The sequence below is a fragment of the Aedes albopictus genome, chromosome 2 (assembly GCF_035046485.1).
Source record: "Aedes albopictus strain Foshan chromosome 2, AalbF5, whole genome shotgun sequence".
Taxonomy (NCBI): domain Eukaryota; kingdom Metazoa; phylum Arthropoda; class Insecta; order Diptera; family Culicidae; genus Aedes; species Aedes albopictus.
Window position 1 is genome coordinate 351,956,260 of NC_085137.1, and position 17,899 is coordinate 351,974,158.

The window sequence follows — 17,899 nt, forward strand, 5'->3', positions numbered from 1 at the left end:
AAGTTCTGATTATATCTGCGTATCGTACGTCACCAAAACACTTCAGAGGACTTGGTGAACCTTCTCAACTACAAGTTCTGATTATATCTACGTATCGTGCGTCACCAAACAACTTCAGAGGACTTGGTGAACCTTCTCAACTACAAGTTCTGATTATATCTACGTATCGTGCGTCACCAAACAACTTCAGAGGACTTGGTGAACCTTCTCAACTACAAGTTCTGATTATATCTGCGTATCGTGCGTCACCAAAACACTTCAGAGGACTTGGTGAACCTTCTCAACTACAAGTTCTGATTATATCTACGTATCGTGCGTCACCAAACAACTTCAGAGGACTTGGTGAACCTTCTCAACTACAAGTTCTGATTATATCTGCGTATCGTGCGTCACCAAAACACTTCAGAGGACTTGGTGAACCTTCTCAACTACAAGTTCTGATTATATCTGCGTATCGTGCGTCACCAAAACACTTCAGAGGACTTGGTGAACCTTCTCAACTACAAGTTCTGATTATATCTGCGTATCGTGCGTCACCAAACAACTTCAGAGGACTTGGTGAACCTTCTCAACTACAAGTTCTGATTATATCTGCGTATCGTGCGTCACCAAACAACTTCAGAGGACTTGGTGAACCTTCTCAACTACAAGTTCTGATTATATCTGCGTATCGTGCGTCACCAATAGACTTCAGAGGACTTGGTGAACCTTCTCAACTACAAGTTCTGATTATATCTACGTATCGTGCGTCACCAAACAACTTCAGAGGACTTGGTGAACCTTCTCAACTACAAGTTCTGATTATATCTGCGTATCGTGCGTCACCAAAACACTTCAGAGGACTTGGTGAACCTTCTCAACTACAAGCTCTGATTATATCTACGTATCGTGCGTCACCAAACAACTTCAGAGGACTTGGTGAACCTTCTCAACTACAAGTTCAGATTATATCTGCGTATCGTACGTCACCAAAACACTTCAGAGGACTTGGTGAACCTTCTCAACTACAAGTTCTGATTATATCTACGTATCGTGCGTCACCAAACAACTTCAGAGGACTTGGTGAACCTTCTCAACTACAAGTTCTGATTATATCTGCGTATCGTGCGTCACCAAAACACTTCAGAGGACTTGGTGAACCTTCTCAACTACAAGTTCTGATTATATCTACGTATCGTGCGTCACCAAACAACTTCAGAGGACTTGGTGAACCTTCTCAACTACAAGTTCTGATTATATCTGCGTATCGTGCGTCACCAAAACACTTCAGAGGACTTGGTGAACCTTCTCAACTACAAGTTCTGATTATATCTGCGTATCGTGCGTCACCAAAACACTTCAGAGGACTTGGTGAACCTTCTCAACTACAAGTTCTGATTATCAGGAAGAATAACTTCAACGAGAATTGATCTTCCTATTGAGTTGTCCAAAAAATGTCTCACGAAACCTAATGTAAGCCTATCCATATACGTGAGAACAATAGATGTTTACAAAGTTCTTACAGATAGATTAACACGGGAAATCTGAACACAAACCACTACCACACAGGAATTTGGATTGGTCAATACAGTTGAAACAAATTACAAAAACATACTTATCTATACTTACTTGTTTCCTTGTCACTTCGTAAACTTAGAAGGCTCGATCCGTCAGTTATTCTTATTATCAACAAGAAACCCACCAGAGCTGCGCATTTACCCGTCTTATTCAGACATCCGAGCCCCAGGTGGAAATTCGGATGTTTTAAAGTAGAGTGGGGCGAGGCAAGATGGATCACCTAAGAATGGATCATCATAACTTTGTAAATACAAATCGTGCTGGTTTATATTCGTCCTCTACTCTTCAATACATTAGTTGGCTATGCTAAAAGCTGATAAAAAGTTCATGAAATACAAAACATGCTTTTGAACAAGCTGTTTTAAAAAGTGATCGATTTAGCGTCCAGAAAAAAGTGCGGAGCAAGATGGGTCACCTTTTAGGTAATTCAAATTTTCTCAACGAAAAATGGCAATATATACAATTTTTTTCTGTATTCATATATGCTCCATATCCATATTTACTGACTGAATAAACAAGAACTACTAGTAAACATTTTAATAATTTATTTGGAAAATAAAAAAACGATTTGAGTGGTCGTTAAACGACTTGAAAATCGATGTTTTCACAAAACAAAATATCATAAATTTATGATATAATTTTCGGCGCTCATTCCTTTTGGTTGAAGTGAGTCCTTAGATAATCTTGTAATACAAAATAAATCACTTTTAAATGCTCCAAAAATACGCTCCAAATTTAAGGTGACTCATGTTGCCCCGCGGTCATTTATATGGAGATTACATGGAATGTATCGCATAAGTAAAATGGCCAAAAACCATTTTATTTTTTATGTCCAATGAGAATGTATATTTTTTCAATAAAACCCTTAACTTTTGTAGATGACATACATACATAGCATAGGGGCTGTCCATAAACCACGTGGTCATTTTCTTGGGACTTTTCAAGCACCCCCCTCCCCCCCGCGTGGTCATTAGTCCATACAAAAAATTTTATTTGTCCATACAAAATGGTCATTGGCCCAAACCCCCCCCCCCACCCCTTCATGACCACGTGGTTTATGAACAGCCCCATACCTACATTGTATGCTGGTCACCTAACAAAATTATCAACATATTCAAAACATAAGTAATGCGCTCGAAAATGGCACTAACCCATCTTGCCCCGCCCCGCCCTATCCACAGAAACTCCCCACCCCTAACAGTAGTATTTATTAACACAGACGAAAATAATACAAATTAAATTTATCAATACGACTTAACTCGGATTGGGTCAATAGGACACTATTGCTGGCTTGGTTTAATCATTAAACTTTAAACTTTAATGTGCCCAACAGACCCATTTGTTTTGGCTAGGTGTTGTGACCCACCCCCTGAAGAAAGCGTTAGTTCTTGAAGCCGCCGCCTTTGGTGGGGCGCCACAGGTTTGTTTACGAAATTTCAGTCTGCTGACCAATCTGCTACGTGCGGAAGCGAACTTTGTCGTGCGAAGATAAATTCGTGAGCGAAAAACGATCATTTCCACATATTGTTCAATGGGTTTAGTGTTCTTTGTTAAATTTACAAGACGCACAAGTATGAAAATACATTTAACTCATTTAAAACAACACTAAAGTCAATTAAATTTGAATGTCGCACCTGCTCCAACAGAAAAAATCACTGTGTTTTCAGCCTTATGCAACTGCCGATTCAAATCAGCACCACGTCCAGCACCATATTTTTGGCTTCAATCCAGTTGTATGTGGATGACAGCCGTTTCATGGGGTTGGTTGTGACCCAGTACCCGGTACCAGTACCCGGACATCCAGTGACATTTTTTCGGGCAACTCACCATATCCACAGCGGTGTCAGTGGCAAAGCGTCTTGTATGGATGAAAGGAAAAAAAAGCTGGGAAAGGAGAATGGTGAAGAGAAGACGTTAAAGCCGTACAAAATGGGTTGAAAACTCTTTGTGAGAATCCCATCTTATGTCGAAAGTTTGGGGAACATGACCAGGACCATGGCGATAGCCTGAGTTTTTTTTTTGTTCCTTGTACATTTTGTGTTTAAATGAAAGGGAATTTAACGCGTACAATAAACAGTTATTAAACAGTTATTATAAACGTCCTGTAGAATTTAACTAAATCTGCCGTTGGCTTCAGCCATTTTGACCCCACCTGCACTTGATTTACAGAAACTGTAATGTACACTGAGATGATTTTCCGTATACTTATTATGTGTGAAACTACATAGATTTTTGCAATTTGGCTCCACCTTTAAAACTTATGATTTAAAACATAGATTTTATAGAGCCTCCCACAGATAACATGTATGCTTCCTAATCAATAAAAATCAACTGACTCCATTAATACAATTTATGTGTGAGGTTTATACCGTTCATTTACGAGTTGTTTATGAAAATTATGTTTTGTTTCGAATGAAAATCATAAATCACGCAATAACTTTTTGTTTTTGTTTATTGAAAAAAAAAAACTCGAAAAAATCATAAAAAATGCAGTGAAATTGTTCGTTTTTCTTAAAACTCGTCTTCGTTTGTCATGATACCGTGATGTTAGACGCGTTTTGCTTATGGCAGTAGACGGAAGAGTTTGATTTTCAGGGTGTTTTTCTTCACGGGATCCGGCCGCCAGAGAACTTCCGAAGAGGCCCAGGGTTCGTGGATCCTGAGTGGGGTTCCGAGACTTGGCTTCGCTGTCTTGGCTTCAGTAACATGATTATTTTCTGAAAGAAACAATGAGGATTTGTTTGCTGTTCAAGGTTTTATCGTTTAACATACCCTTACCTGCTTATAGCACCGCTTCTCTTCGAGTTGGTTCCGGAAATTGTGGATTTTCCGAAAAAAAAAAAATCGCCATCAGTAGATTTCGGCATCCGATTTTCACAAAATCTTGGAGCTCCTGTTCCCCGCCGGTATGCGACGGATGACCATAATATAATGATCTTCAAGTTTCTCCACGCCGGCTACGGCAACTGCTAAATTAGTTTTAAGTTGATCTTCCTCCTGCCCTGGCCGTTGCGAGCTTACTATTCAACTGAGCCTCCCAAACTTTAAAATTATGTGTGAGAATATATAATTTTTAACTATAACATCTTATCTTTAAAAATTATGTTTGCACACACATAAATAAAATAAGGTGCATACATACGATTAATAGTTCACCTCATGAAAGTTAAATAGGTTGCTATAATGAGTATGTTTACAAATATAGAAATAACGATTGCATGGTCTTATAAATTGTATATTCTTAAACTATATAAACTTTAACTTTGCAATTTTATCAGTGTAATGTTAGCTATGTCCTCTCAGACACTTCGCCGGCGCTACCGAAGGTTGTTCTTCCCCGACGTATCTACGACATCGCGCACTATCGTTTCCTCTGGAGCTTCGGGTTGCCGCGTCATCTCTCTTGGTAAGCTGAGAGGAATTCTATCGACTGAGGGAATGTGGTAAGTTCCTGCCAACGGATGTCGTGGAATTGCTTATGAAACCCCACGAACGCACCCAGATGTGGATTGCCAAGAGGGTGTTCTTTACGTCGACCAACATGATGCTGATGGACATCAACCGGGCATCGCAAGAAACACCGGTTATGGACAAGGTTAAATTGATTGTAATAGATGATCCGCAGGTGGAACCGCGTCAGCATACGAAGGTTATCCAGAAGTTGCTGGAGTACACGAAGAACTTCCGGGTGCTGTGCGTTTTGACGACTTCCGGTAAAACGTGGGCCTTCGTGGTCGTGAGGCTAGTGTCACCAAGCACTTAGTCACATCGTGCTGGGGAGCGCGGGTTCGATTCCCGCCGCAGCTGTCAGGAAAAGTTTTCGGCTGTGCCACTGGGCGTTGCATGCTAGTCCGTTGTCTAGTGTCGTGCTTCCTTCAAAGAGCGAATAGCTCACTGGAAGCATTGAACGTGTCCGTGTCTTAAAAAAAATAAAAATAAAAAAAAAACGGTGGAGGCAAATCTGCTCAAGTCGTGGCTAATTTCCAACATCGAACTGCAGTGGGGCAATCCGCACGAGGTGCCAGAAGAGATTGGCTCATGAACAAGAAAGAGAATTTAATCAGTAATATCTGGACGCCGTTATGGGCCAATCGCTGACGGCACTGCTGGAGGAGTTCAAACAGGTGATGCAACCGTGCTTGCAGAAGCTACTCGCGGCCAAGCTGATTGCAAAGTGCGACTTCGATCGAATGCCGGCGGAGAACGTCCGGATGGATAGAATTCGGTACGAGGAAGCCCTGTTGTCGGACGGGGGTTTTGCGCAAGGACCATCACGAGGCGATGCTGAGCTTTCATATGGCCGAACGACTGCTGGAGGCGTACCACATTCTGAAACGGGAGGGAATTCTGGCGGTGCTGGAGTATTTCCATCGGGCGAACGACGTGGTTGTGCAGGCCGATCCGAGCGTCGAAGCCTTTCTGAACAAGCTCCGGGTGGGAGTTTACAACACGCCGCATCCCAAGTTCCGAACGTTGGAGAACTTCTTGAAGGAGTTTTATCAGGTAATTTGGGAGTGGCAAATTTTCTTCAACATACTTACCTACCGTAACGGCGACGGCATCACAGCAGGATCAGCCCGGAACTAGCAATGGTCACAAAGCTAAACTGGAACCGATCTTTCCGGCATCATCGTCTCCGGTGGCTAGCGGCGGCCAGAAGCGCAAGATAGTGGAAATGTTGGCCGACGTACCGGCCACGTACGATGTCATCAACGGTCAGACCTACGATGAGGTCTAGGATGAGGTGATCTCGCTGAAGCAACATCAGCTGGAAGTTCCTCTAAAGCTTCGGGTTGCCGCGTCGTATCTCTTGGTAACACAATCGATTCCAGTTTTCCCTCGCGGAATTCCATCTCAAAGATAGGGTTACCAGACGTACTCTTTTTAGAGTACATGTACTCTTTTTCAGCAAAAAATTGGACGTACTATTCTTTTTGGTAAAGTGGGCCCAATTGTACTCTTTTTTGCAAAATTACATTTGTCTGATAAAATATATACATAGGGTAATTGATCCGATCATGGAGGAGTTAAGCGCTGGGTTCATGTTTAAACCACAATTGTATCGTCCCAAGCAAACTTTTTACATGGATTGAATTGAAAATAATAAAATCCATCCTTAATCTACGGGAAAATAACGAAATATTGCCACTTTGATGTTGTTATGAGCATTTTATTCGTTTTTATCTGAAAGAACATTGTGTTCCTAATGTTGCGGTATGTGTTCCTAATGTTGCGGTATTTTGTTCCTATTGTTGCGGTATCCCATTGAAATCATATGGGATACCGCAACATTAGGAACACTACCGCAACAATAGGAACACAGCAGCAAACACATTTAGGAAAATATTTTTTTTAAAATAGGTTTTGGGCAAATCTTAAGCAAACAAATGGTGCAATCTCATAATTTAAGCACCATACATCTATTAAAAATACCTTTTGGTAACATTTCAGTCGAAAAAGTGCTCAATTGCCATTACCGCAACAATAGGTACTACCACAACGATGGGAACAATTACCCTATCAATTAAAATAACAGTAAAAAAAATCAGTATGCTACCAATTAGAATCACTTAACTTATCTGCAGAAGAAAGGCCATCTTTATTTTCCCTTTCTTCCATCGAAACCACACTAAATCATTCAGATTATGGTGTGCTCCTTGCTGAAAAATGTTGTTAAAACTGTCGTTTATTCATTTGTTTTGCAAAAATGGCTTCACTTTGACGTGCAATAATCGGAAGGGTAAATAATAACGAAAGCATTTCGTTTCTCTAATATGTTAGCTTTTGAAAGCAGGCTGAATTTTTAAACTATTTATCTTGAACGAAGCCGTGAGTTACATTTTCCATTGAGTTCTTAAAAGAAGTTTGTAATCTGTATTATCGAGATTTTAGCCCTTCCGAAGAAAGAACTTACATTTTGCGAGTTTGTAGGGATTGGGATTCGATCCTAGGTCCTCGGTGTAAGCGTCACGTGTCTTACGAAACCTATTGCACGAAATCCATCTACGGGAGAACAAAAAAATTGACAGTTCTCGCCAATTCTTAACGAAAGGAATTTGAAAACAAATCACTAACAAAGTATTTCGATTGGTCAATAGTTGGCATGCATACTGAAAAAATGTGAGATTAGAAACTGCTGTAATAACTATCCAGTGATGTTTAAGTAGACACAACTTTAGTTTTTCACTCCTTTTGAAAATTTACCTACCTTTAGGTGTCAAGTATGGTTTATGGAATTTAAATATCAAACACTTCAAGAGTGTCAAACAGTATTCAATAAAAAAAAATACTCGATTACTGTACTCTTTTGTACTCTTTTATCAGAATTCTTGAATGTACTCTTTTCATGTGTAAACAATATGGTAACCCTACTCAAAGAAAGATACGTTCCGTAATCCGAGCCGGACTGTTTTCGATCTGCTTTTGGAGCGGATGGGAGCAGATCAAAACAAAGAATATCAAACGTCATAAATGACAACCAGCTGATTGAAAATTCTCCGCATCTCTCCGATACAGCCATAGAGGAGAACGGGGTTCATCGGGTTTTGTGGAAAAATATTTTATAGGAGACTATGGGGAAAAGTGCTACTTCGCAGGTTTTTCATTGTTTTTCAATAGTTAGAGGCTTCAAAAAATATGGGTTCTTTGGGAAAGTTTGCTCAATAAATTGTCGGAAAGCCGTAGAGCACATCAAAATTTTTGACGGGAATGGTCTATTGTTCAAACTTAGATCGTTTTCCATACTAGTGCAAGTTGCAAACTTTGAGCTCAATTTTTCCAATGCCTACTTTTGTCGAATGTGACTGTTATGCAGTTATGGGCAGTACAGGGGATGGCCAAAATGTTTGGGATAGGCAACTTTTTTTTCTCACACAAAAAAGTTCAGCATGCTATAACTTTTCATAGAGCGCATCAAAAAATCTCAAATTTTGACTGTTTGTCAACCTATTATATGTGCATCATTGGTACAAATTTGGGCTTGATTGATTAATATTTCGCAAAGTTAGAACCGTTCGGGTAAAACACCTTTTTTAGACAATGCATTTTTGAGCTGTCATATCTCGGAAACCAGTAAACCGAATTGAATGACCCCGCAGCTGAACCAGCCGGAATCTCCGCTCCGGCAGCAAACAAGCGGGTTGCAGTGCCCAAAGTTAGCTAGAGTGTTGAGGAGCAGCCGAACCGTGATCTCCGTTCCAGCCGTAAAGAATCGGATGGTACCTCAAGCATCATCGTCTGTTTGCCGGAAGGTGCCGCGTAGTATTGTTGGAATTCTGGCTGAAAAAAATAATGGCGCCGTTCTGTCGAGATGAGGGAACATAATTCAAAACTTCTTACTTTTCTAGCCATAACACAAAACTGATATACATATATATATATATATATATATATATATATATATATATATATATATATATATATATATATATATATATATATATATATATATATATATATATATATATATATATATATATATATACATGGTGTTATAGCTATTATCAAGTTTTTGTTATAAAAGCAATAGCGGTGAATCTAATAAAAAATACTAACTAATCTTCATAAAAAATATCATTAAATTATTTTTCGTGTGTAAGCGTTGTTCGAGAAGTTGTGAAATTTTGATGTTTTCCATAAAATTTTATTAGTGGTTGTCGGTTCTTGAGATACGACTCAAGCCATTTTGGAAGCCCGAGTTCTATTCCATTTTTCTACAATTTGAACAATGAAATACCAATCCTATCGAAAGCTTTACCACAAACTATAACTATGTTTACCACAAACTATAAGGTACCCCGGGGCAAGTGGGACCTAAAAAAATGCACATTTTTTTTAATAATTCCAATGAACCCAAAAGACGTTGTTGGTATATTTGTACTGATTAACGTGCATTAAAACTGTTTCAAAATTTTTACATTCCATATATTATGCATATAATGAAAAGAGTAGCAGATCTTCATTTATTGCGTTTCACGGGGCAAGTGGGACCTATTCAGAGTTTTTGTTCAAAGGGCTGAATATAAGTTGCAACAAATAAGGTAACATAAATCATAAATCCCTTATATGAATGACTATATTTAAAGATTAAAATAAGAAGAGGTTTAAGGTATCGTGCATAAATTGCGTAACACATAAAAGTCGCTGGGGAAAAAAACTTGAATCAACTCTAGCAGCTCATGCAAAATAAATTGTTTTTTCTATACAAAAAGCGCCGTAAAGTGAAGAGACAAAAGATTTCGAAACTTGGTCTCTATATTATATTGTTGATGAATCTCGCCAAAAGTAAATCTGGGGTTTCGAGATTTTCAGTAATATCTTCTCCCTTACATAATCTTACTATCATTAAATAATGTTTTTATTAAATCAATAATTTTGAAAAGGTCATTTCCCTATTTTATTTTTTTATGAACGGTTCCTGAATGCTCAAAAGAATTTATTATGCAGCGTAGAGTGAAAAAATAATGGAAGATATTTGGAAAAAAAAATATAAAAAATACATGCTTTTGGTTTTTTTTTTCGTTTTACTTATGGTTTTACCATTTTTAACAAGAATTTTATCATCTAAACAAAGGTAATAAAGTATAATTCAACAGTAGATTACTTAACACATCAATTTTTATTGACTTTCGTGCTAATTTCATCTTAGGCTGGACAAGGCGAGATGAACCCATAAAATTGTGTTTGTTTATTCTTATAGGTCCCACTTACCCCAAATAGCGAAATGCACTGGGGCAAGTGAGAGCAGTAAACTAAAGGTAATAAATAAAAATAAAATACAGCTTTTTCGCTTGAAATCATTTGCAAGAACTCCAAATACTATCCTGAAACCGAAAAAGTATTTGTATAGTGACAAATCTATTTTTAAACGACGAATATAGTAGAGCACGTCAATCTCACCTAGTGAATTGAAAATTACATATAAACAACAATAACGTATATGGTCTCTTTATGGTTGAAACAATAACATTTTTTGTATTTAAAGTATCCGTAGGTGTGATACCTATGTTTTCTATGAAGAATGTTAGTCTTAAAAATGAATAATAAAAAAAATACCAGCTATAGGTCTCACTTGCCCCCGATTCTCACTTGCCCCGGGGTACCTTAACTATGTTGTTAATGTTGCAAGGAATGGAGAAAACAACAAAGTTTGCCCAAAGTTTTGCTCAAACAGCATCAAATTAGGAAAGGAACCATAATACTCACGCTTTTTGCACCGTTTTATTGCAGAAACGGAGAATTGAGCTTCTCACCATACTAAAATTCAGCTCATTACTACAAATCTAGTACTTCACCGATTTCTCCTATTCTGTGTTTTATTTGAATGAATATTTTTTCTTTAATTATTGCTTCAAGCAGCTTAGGAAGACCACCAGTCATTTATCATACAAAATGGCCAAGTTTGACGATGTGATGCTCGGTTTCTAGTGAACCGAATTGGCTGAAATTTTGACAGTCGCCATGGAGTGAATTTTGATTTGTATTTAATTGATTGAGTTCTGTTGACTACATTAAAAGTTGCAGATATACGAATGGACAAAATAATAGGACCACTTTCAGATTGCCAATACCAAAGGATATGATAGTATCGGAAACTTGATGATTGATAAACTAGTACAGGTTGGACTCGATTATCCGGAGTCGGGCTCTGAGGCTTCCCAAACATATGTCTGCAAAGCGGAATGCTGTATACAAAGCTGATATTTTGACTGATTACTAATCAAAGTTGGGTTAACAAAGGGGTGATTCAAATATTACGTCCATCAATTTTTGGGATTTCTAGACCCCCCTCTCTCCTCTGTCACGCATTTTCCCTATACCTATTACACGTAGTATCTCACTTTTGTAGACCCCCCTCCCCCAAATGTTGGACGTTATTTTTGAACGCTATGTGTCAAAACTTCAGCTTTATGCAACATTTAGTTCCCCAGATATATGTTTGGTATGCTTCCCGCGGTGAATCGCCTATTCCACATACCGTAAATAGGACAGATCGGTGAAGTACTAGATTTGTAGTAATGAGCTGAATTTTAGTATGGTGAGAAGGTCAATTCTCCGTTTCTGCAGTGGAATGATGCAAAAAGCGTGGGTATTATGATTCCTTGCCTAATTTGATGCTGTTTGAGCAAAACTTTGGGCAACAGTGTTGTTGTTTTCTTAATTTCTTGCAACATAAACAACATAGTTATCCAAAGTTTTGCTCAAACAGCACCAAATTAGGCAAGGAATCATAATACCCACGCTTTTTGTATCATTTCAATGCAGAAACCTCGGCAGAAACAGAGAACTGGTCTTCTCACCATACTAAAATTCAGGTCATTACTACAAATCTAGTACTACACCGACCGTGCCCCGTTGGTGAATTACCATTTGTCAAACTGGGAAATTGTACATGGAATGGTTAATGACTTCCACTTCTTGCATACTGTGCAAAAAGATAGGACAAGTAATGGTAAAGCAATGATTCCACTTCAAAATTACTTGAGGAGTTCGTTTCTTGTTTTGAGTTTTGCTGAAGTTCAATGGGGCACGTTCGGTGAGTACTAGATTTGTAGTAATGAGCTGAATTTTAGTATGGTGAGAAGGTCAATAGGAAGCAATCAGTGAAGTACTAGATTGAAAGTAGTGAGCTGGATTTTTGTATGGTGAGATAATCAATTCTCCGTTTCTGCAATGAAATGGTGCAAACAGCGTGGATTATATGATTTCTTGCCTAATTTGATGCTGTTTGAGCAAAAGTTTGGGTAACTGTGTTGTAGAAGTTGTAAGAAATAAATAATACAACAACACAGTTAACCAAACTTTTGCTCAAACAGCATCAAATTAGGCAAGAAATCATATAACCCACGCTGTTTGTACCATTTCATTGCAGAAACGGAGAATTGATCATCTCACCATACAAAAATCCAGCTCACTACTTTCAATCTAGTACTTCACTGATTGCTTCCTATTCTCCGTTTCTGCAGTGAAATGGTACAAAAAGCGTGGGTATTATGATTCCTTGCCTAATTTGATGCTGTTTGAGCAAAACTTTGGGCAACAGTGTTGTTGTTTTCTCCATTTCTTGCAACATAAACAACATAGTTATCCAAAGTTTTGCTCAAACAGCGTCAAATTAGGCAAGTAATCATAATACCCACGCTTTTTGTACCATTTTATTGCAGAAACAGAGAATTGACCTTCTCACCATACTAAAATTCAGCTCATTACTACAAATCTAGTACTACACCGAACGTGCTCCATAACTTGGATTAAAAATTATGTTTCTTTTTTGTATTGTATTTGCCAACTAACCTTGTGTACCACCCTAGCGTAGCAGGGCGCTTCATCGCCGTCGTCGTCGCAGATCGTTGTGTTGGTTCCATCACTCCCGGCGCACTTGCAAGCAAACTGGTCGAAAATGTGCGCCGCCTTGAGAATGTGTTGGTGAAGGCAGCGTGCCATCCATCGCCATCGCGTTCGCTGCTAGGGCTAGCTGCTGTCTGTCGCCTCTGCCTGGCTAGTTTTGTATTATCTTTGTTTTGAGCTACACGCTTTCCCACAAATTTTCTCTCATTCTCAGTCAGTCCCACTGTATAATAAATAGATAAAACCAACCAGAACCAACTCACAGGATAGGTTAGTGTTAAGGAAAAAGTGTGTTTATAGTGCTTGATTTAAAGTGGCAGTAATTAGAATTTATAATCTGGTGGCGATTTTCGTTGCGGGAAATTTGCGAACCGGGGAACGTCGGAAAAGGATTGATTGATGTGCCCTTCTGTGCTGGTGTGTGGTGGTGCTCCGCGAGTAGTGTTTTCTCGAGTGGTGGCGGAATCAATTTTTTGGAGTTTTGACGAATTGTGACGCTGGGATGCAGTGGTCTTTCGGAGGATCTTGATAGAAGAGAAGCTTGTTTCTCGGAATCCGGCGGAATATTACGAGTGAATGGAAGCTAGTGCTGGGGAATCGGATCGGAAGTGATTTATCGGTGTGCGAATTTTGGGATTCTGAAGGGGCGGAAGAAAATAGATTTTGCTGTCTGATTTGATGGATTTTCATCTGCGAGCTCACGAGACACCCGGATCTGCACACGGATAGGAGTATCAAGCCGCGACGGAACAACCCATTGACCAAAAAAATCTAGGCAGAAGTGCTCCCTCCGTTCCTCACTCCCGGTAAGTTTTTGACAGCTTTGCCAAGAGATTTGAATCACGGCGCGGTCTCTGCTAGTCGGTGCGGTGTGCGAACAAAATCAATCAAAAGAAGCCGGCTCTCCTCTCATTACCATCCATTGAGCGAGGGGCCTCACCTTCCCTGCTTCCGTGTGTGACCATTCAGATTCAGATGAGAATCCGTGTTTTATTGCCACCGCCGTGCCGCCGTGTACTATCCGTCTCGTTGTCGTCGTAATGGCCGTCGCATTTTTACGTACACACTGAGGCTCCGGGCGACCTTCCTGTCCTGTCCCTCTGCCGGGCCCTGGCCCCGCGACGACCACGGGTTTGGCGGTAGTGGCTCTCCCGATTTTTCAATATATTAAAAACGCCGCTTGCCGCCGCTGTGCTTGTTTGACGGATCTGCTGCACGACGAAGCGAGAATATACATACGAATCAGCCAAGCCAACCCAGCAGCAGCGGCAGCGTGAAGAGAGAGATTTGGAACAGAAGTGGCGCTGGGCTGGAGTTCCATGCAGTTTCGATAGGGGTTTGGCTAGACCCGGTTTGCATTTTTATTTTAATTTTTGTTAACGTTAGCGGTTAGCCTGTTAGTTCTACAAATGATATTGTTGTCACGGTCAAAATCCAAAGTTTCCTCACAGATGAATATCGATTTTTGATTAAATCCATACATAAAAAACCTAACTTCGGCGATTCTCGTAGAAGTCTGTCCAATGTGGTAAACGAAAATAACAAAATATAATAAATTAACAAGACATTGCCAGTCCGCATGAAGCTGCCGTTCATGAACATGCTTTCAATCTTTATCTGACCCCCAATGACTTCGCTGAGGAGTTGAAGATCATAGCTGATGAACTGACGGCCTACAATACAAAGCATCCAAAAGTATGAAGGCCCCACGTTTCGACTGTTGGATTTATTGAATAAAACAGGTATTGCAACAGTAAATTTGCTTTATTGTTTACTTCTCACGAGCAAGAACGGATTGACAATTTTCTCGATTGCTATAGCGCGCCTGCTGCGATGCTCCAAAAATCTACAACCTTAACTAATACAGTTCTACTATTTCTTGCATATGCCAACACTCCTCCTCAAGAAATACAAAGCACTCCTCCTATTTCACAATCATACGTTAATGGTATCAATCCGATAATATACCCCTTCTTTGACTCCTGTTACAACAAGCCTTCCATCTTTCGAGATTTTACACCCATCTGCATCAAACGACACTACGAACCCTTTTCGTGTAATAGCTGGTACGGAAATCAAGTTAACCGACAATCCATCAACGACCATTACTTTGTCTAACCTGATCTGAACTGTGGTACCATCGCCCTTAGCTGCTTTCATGTCCCTTATACCTAATCGACTTGAATGCAGCACTTTTCCATCAGCGAGAATAACCTTCTGCGGTTCCACTTCTGCGTGCCAGTCCAAGTTTGCTGCCTGACCTGTCATGTGCTGAGATGCTCCAGAATCAAGGTACCAAACATCCTCCGTTGTTCGTGGAATTGTTGCAAAGCAAACATGCCCCTTTGTTTCCTCCACTGCTGATCTAGCCGAATTTGTGTTTCGCTTACCTTCATGTGACTGGGAAGATTCTCTCCTCAGGTTGCTCAAAATACTGCAGTTTCTCATCAGATGATCAGCGCTTCCACAAGCAAAACACAAGCGCTTGAAATCTGGTCCATTTTGGCTCTTTCGTGCTGCTTTTACAACCATGGCGGTCTGGTCAGATGTCTGCTCTTCCGTTTTCACCTTTTCCCTACGCCGATCGAACTCTTCCAAAAGCTTGGTTTTGACGAAGTTGACTCGAAACACTTCCATTCGGCCCTGAATCACAGCCACTGTATTCTCATACGAACTCGGTAAGCTGGCCAGCATAAACGCTCCTTTTACGTCCTCATCTAGTCGACACCCAACATTTTCAATTCGCTCGAATAAGGTCTCCAATTCCATCAAATGCTGACGCATGTCTCCTCCTTCCGGAAGCTCCATCTTCGAAAGCTTTTTAATCAGCGCGACTTTGTTGACGGAAGAATCCTTCACGTAATAGCTTCTCAACATTTCCCACGCATCCCTTGCTGTCTCAGCATCTTGGATTATACGCAACTGCGAGTCTTCCATCAAATATCCAATGGTCTGCAATGCCAGCTTCGTTGCCCATTCTGTTGTAATTTGCCTCTCGGGTGGCAGCTCATCACTTACCAGTGACCAGAGTCCATCTCTAGTCAAAAACTGCCTAGCACGAATCCTCCAAATCTCGTAGTTGTCGTATCCCAGGCGTTTAAAGTTCAGCTTCGTGGGATCCGTCATTCTTCACCAAAACTTCAATTCGCTCTTCAACAAGTCCACGTTTCACTTCACTTATTTACCAGTGCAATTTACCTGTCGCTGGGCCCACAACCTGTTGGATTTATTGAATAAAACAGGTATTGCAACAGTAAATTTGCTTTATTGTTTACTTCTCACGAGCAAGAACGGAATGACAATTTTCTCGATTGCTATAGCGCGCCTGCTGCGATGCTCCAAAAATCTACAACCTTAACTAATACAGTTCTACTATTTCTTGCATATGCCAACATCGACAACATCCTGAACTTGAAACTCAAGACTTTGAGCACCCAGTTCTTTGATTTTTAATCAGAGCCTCTGACTTATCTAATTCCCTTTGCCGTGAAAGTTAGCCAAAGTCATACCCATCCGGAAGCTTGCGAATGATCCTTCTTTACCAAAAACATGTCACTCCATCAGCCTTCTCTCAGGGTCATCACAAATCCTTGAAAAGGCGATCTACTTACTGCAACTAATCAACATAATATCTAACTCGAGGAACAGTTCCCATTGCGGTTGTTCCACCATGCACCAACTGAACCAAGTCACAATTGCACAAACGCCGTCGTCCACTATGGTAATACCATTCAAGCACTCACGTCGAAATTGCAAATAAGCTTGAATGTCCTGACTTGAGAGTACTTCACAGCTGGAAGATTTGTGTTAACGCTGCGAAGGGCCCAGGCCATCCACTTCCCCTATTCCCAAACCCCCAGATTTGTTCTGGCCGAGTATTGCAAGATCGCCCTCAATGGTTCATTGTCAAACACGGCTGATAAACGGCCAGCTGCTGTTTAGACAACTGGTCGAAAAGGCGGTCTCAAAATGTTACATCTTGCTATAAGCTTTTACAATCTCATCAGTAGGGACAATGGAAATTCGCGGCAAAATTTCACTAATTTCGCAAGCTACTATTGTGAATTTCGCGGACTCATATTTTTGACCGTTTTGTTAAGGAAAGCTTCAATTTTGAAGACCAAATGAAAAGTCAATTTGAATTTTGTGAAAAGCAATCATAAATTCATCGAAAATTTATTAAGTTTGATGAAAATCAGATAGTTAAGAAAAGTTTTTATAATGCAGATAAGGAATCGTAAATTACTCTTTACTGTTAAAAGCTAACAGCCATTTTTTGCTGTAAAATTTGTAGGGTGTTTTCTCAAATCTGCCAGATTTCGCAGTATTTCGCGGAATATTTCAAATTTCGCAATCAAATTCCCAATTTCGCGGATTTCACGGCTTCCGCGAAATCGCGAATTTCCATTGTCCCTACTCATCAGCTGTAAATCGCCCTTGTCTCAGAAGAACAAGCTTGCTGTCTACAAACAGATCATGCTACCAGTAATTGAATATTGCCTGCCAGTCTGGTAGAGCTGCGACAAATTCCTCTACTTGAAACTCCAACGAGTTCAATATAAATTTCTACGGATGATTCTAGCTCTGACGATAAGTGAACATTAACTTTATTGGTGAATCAAATCAATAGTACTCTAATATTTTAAAGTTAATACGAGTAAATAACATATGGCAAAGAAATCGATCAATAATTACATAACTTTACTTGTTCGTTACGCTGGGACAATCGTTTACTGCTCCTGGATGCTTCATAGAGATATCAGTTTTTTCCACGATTTCTTCCGAACTTCCTCTCGGGATTTCTCCAATTGGTCTTGTGGTGTTTCTCGCAAGACTTCACTTGGATTCTCGCCGGTTTTTTTTTTCAGGAATTTCGTACAGAGATTTTAGTGAGAATGAGTTATCCCAGAGACTTTCGGCAATATAAAAATCATAAAAAAAAATCTCTGCAAGAGCTTTAGGAGCAATTATTAAAGAAATCCTACCTGGAGTACCC

The 17,899-nt window shown here is 39.9% G+C and overlaps 1 protein-coding gene and 1 pseudogene across 19 annotated transcripts in view; both read left to right on the plus strand.

Moving 5' to 3' along the window:
• The window catches only part of LOC109419413 (poly(rC)-binding protein 3), an 885,090-nt gene that overhangs the window by 388,460 nt on the left and 478,731 nt on the right, over nt 1–17,899 (plus strand). For 9 of the 19 annotated variants that reach the window (XM_029866288.2, XM_029866290.2, XM_029866292.2 and 6 more), the window contains exon 1: nt 13,015–13,173. The exons of 2 other annotated variants lie outside the window; for them this stretch is intronic. The gene's annotated coding sequence lies outside the window, so the exon portion shown is untranslated. Of the gene's footprint in view, nt 1–13,008; nt 13,223–17,899 lie in introns of those variants that run through there. 8 more of the 19 variants (XM_029866277.2, XM_029866281.2, XM_062852709.1 and 5 more) reach the window with 4 other exon arrangements.
• LOC115263369 (uncharacterized) lies at nt 5,060–7,906 on the plus strand (annotated as a pseudogene).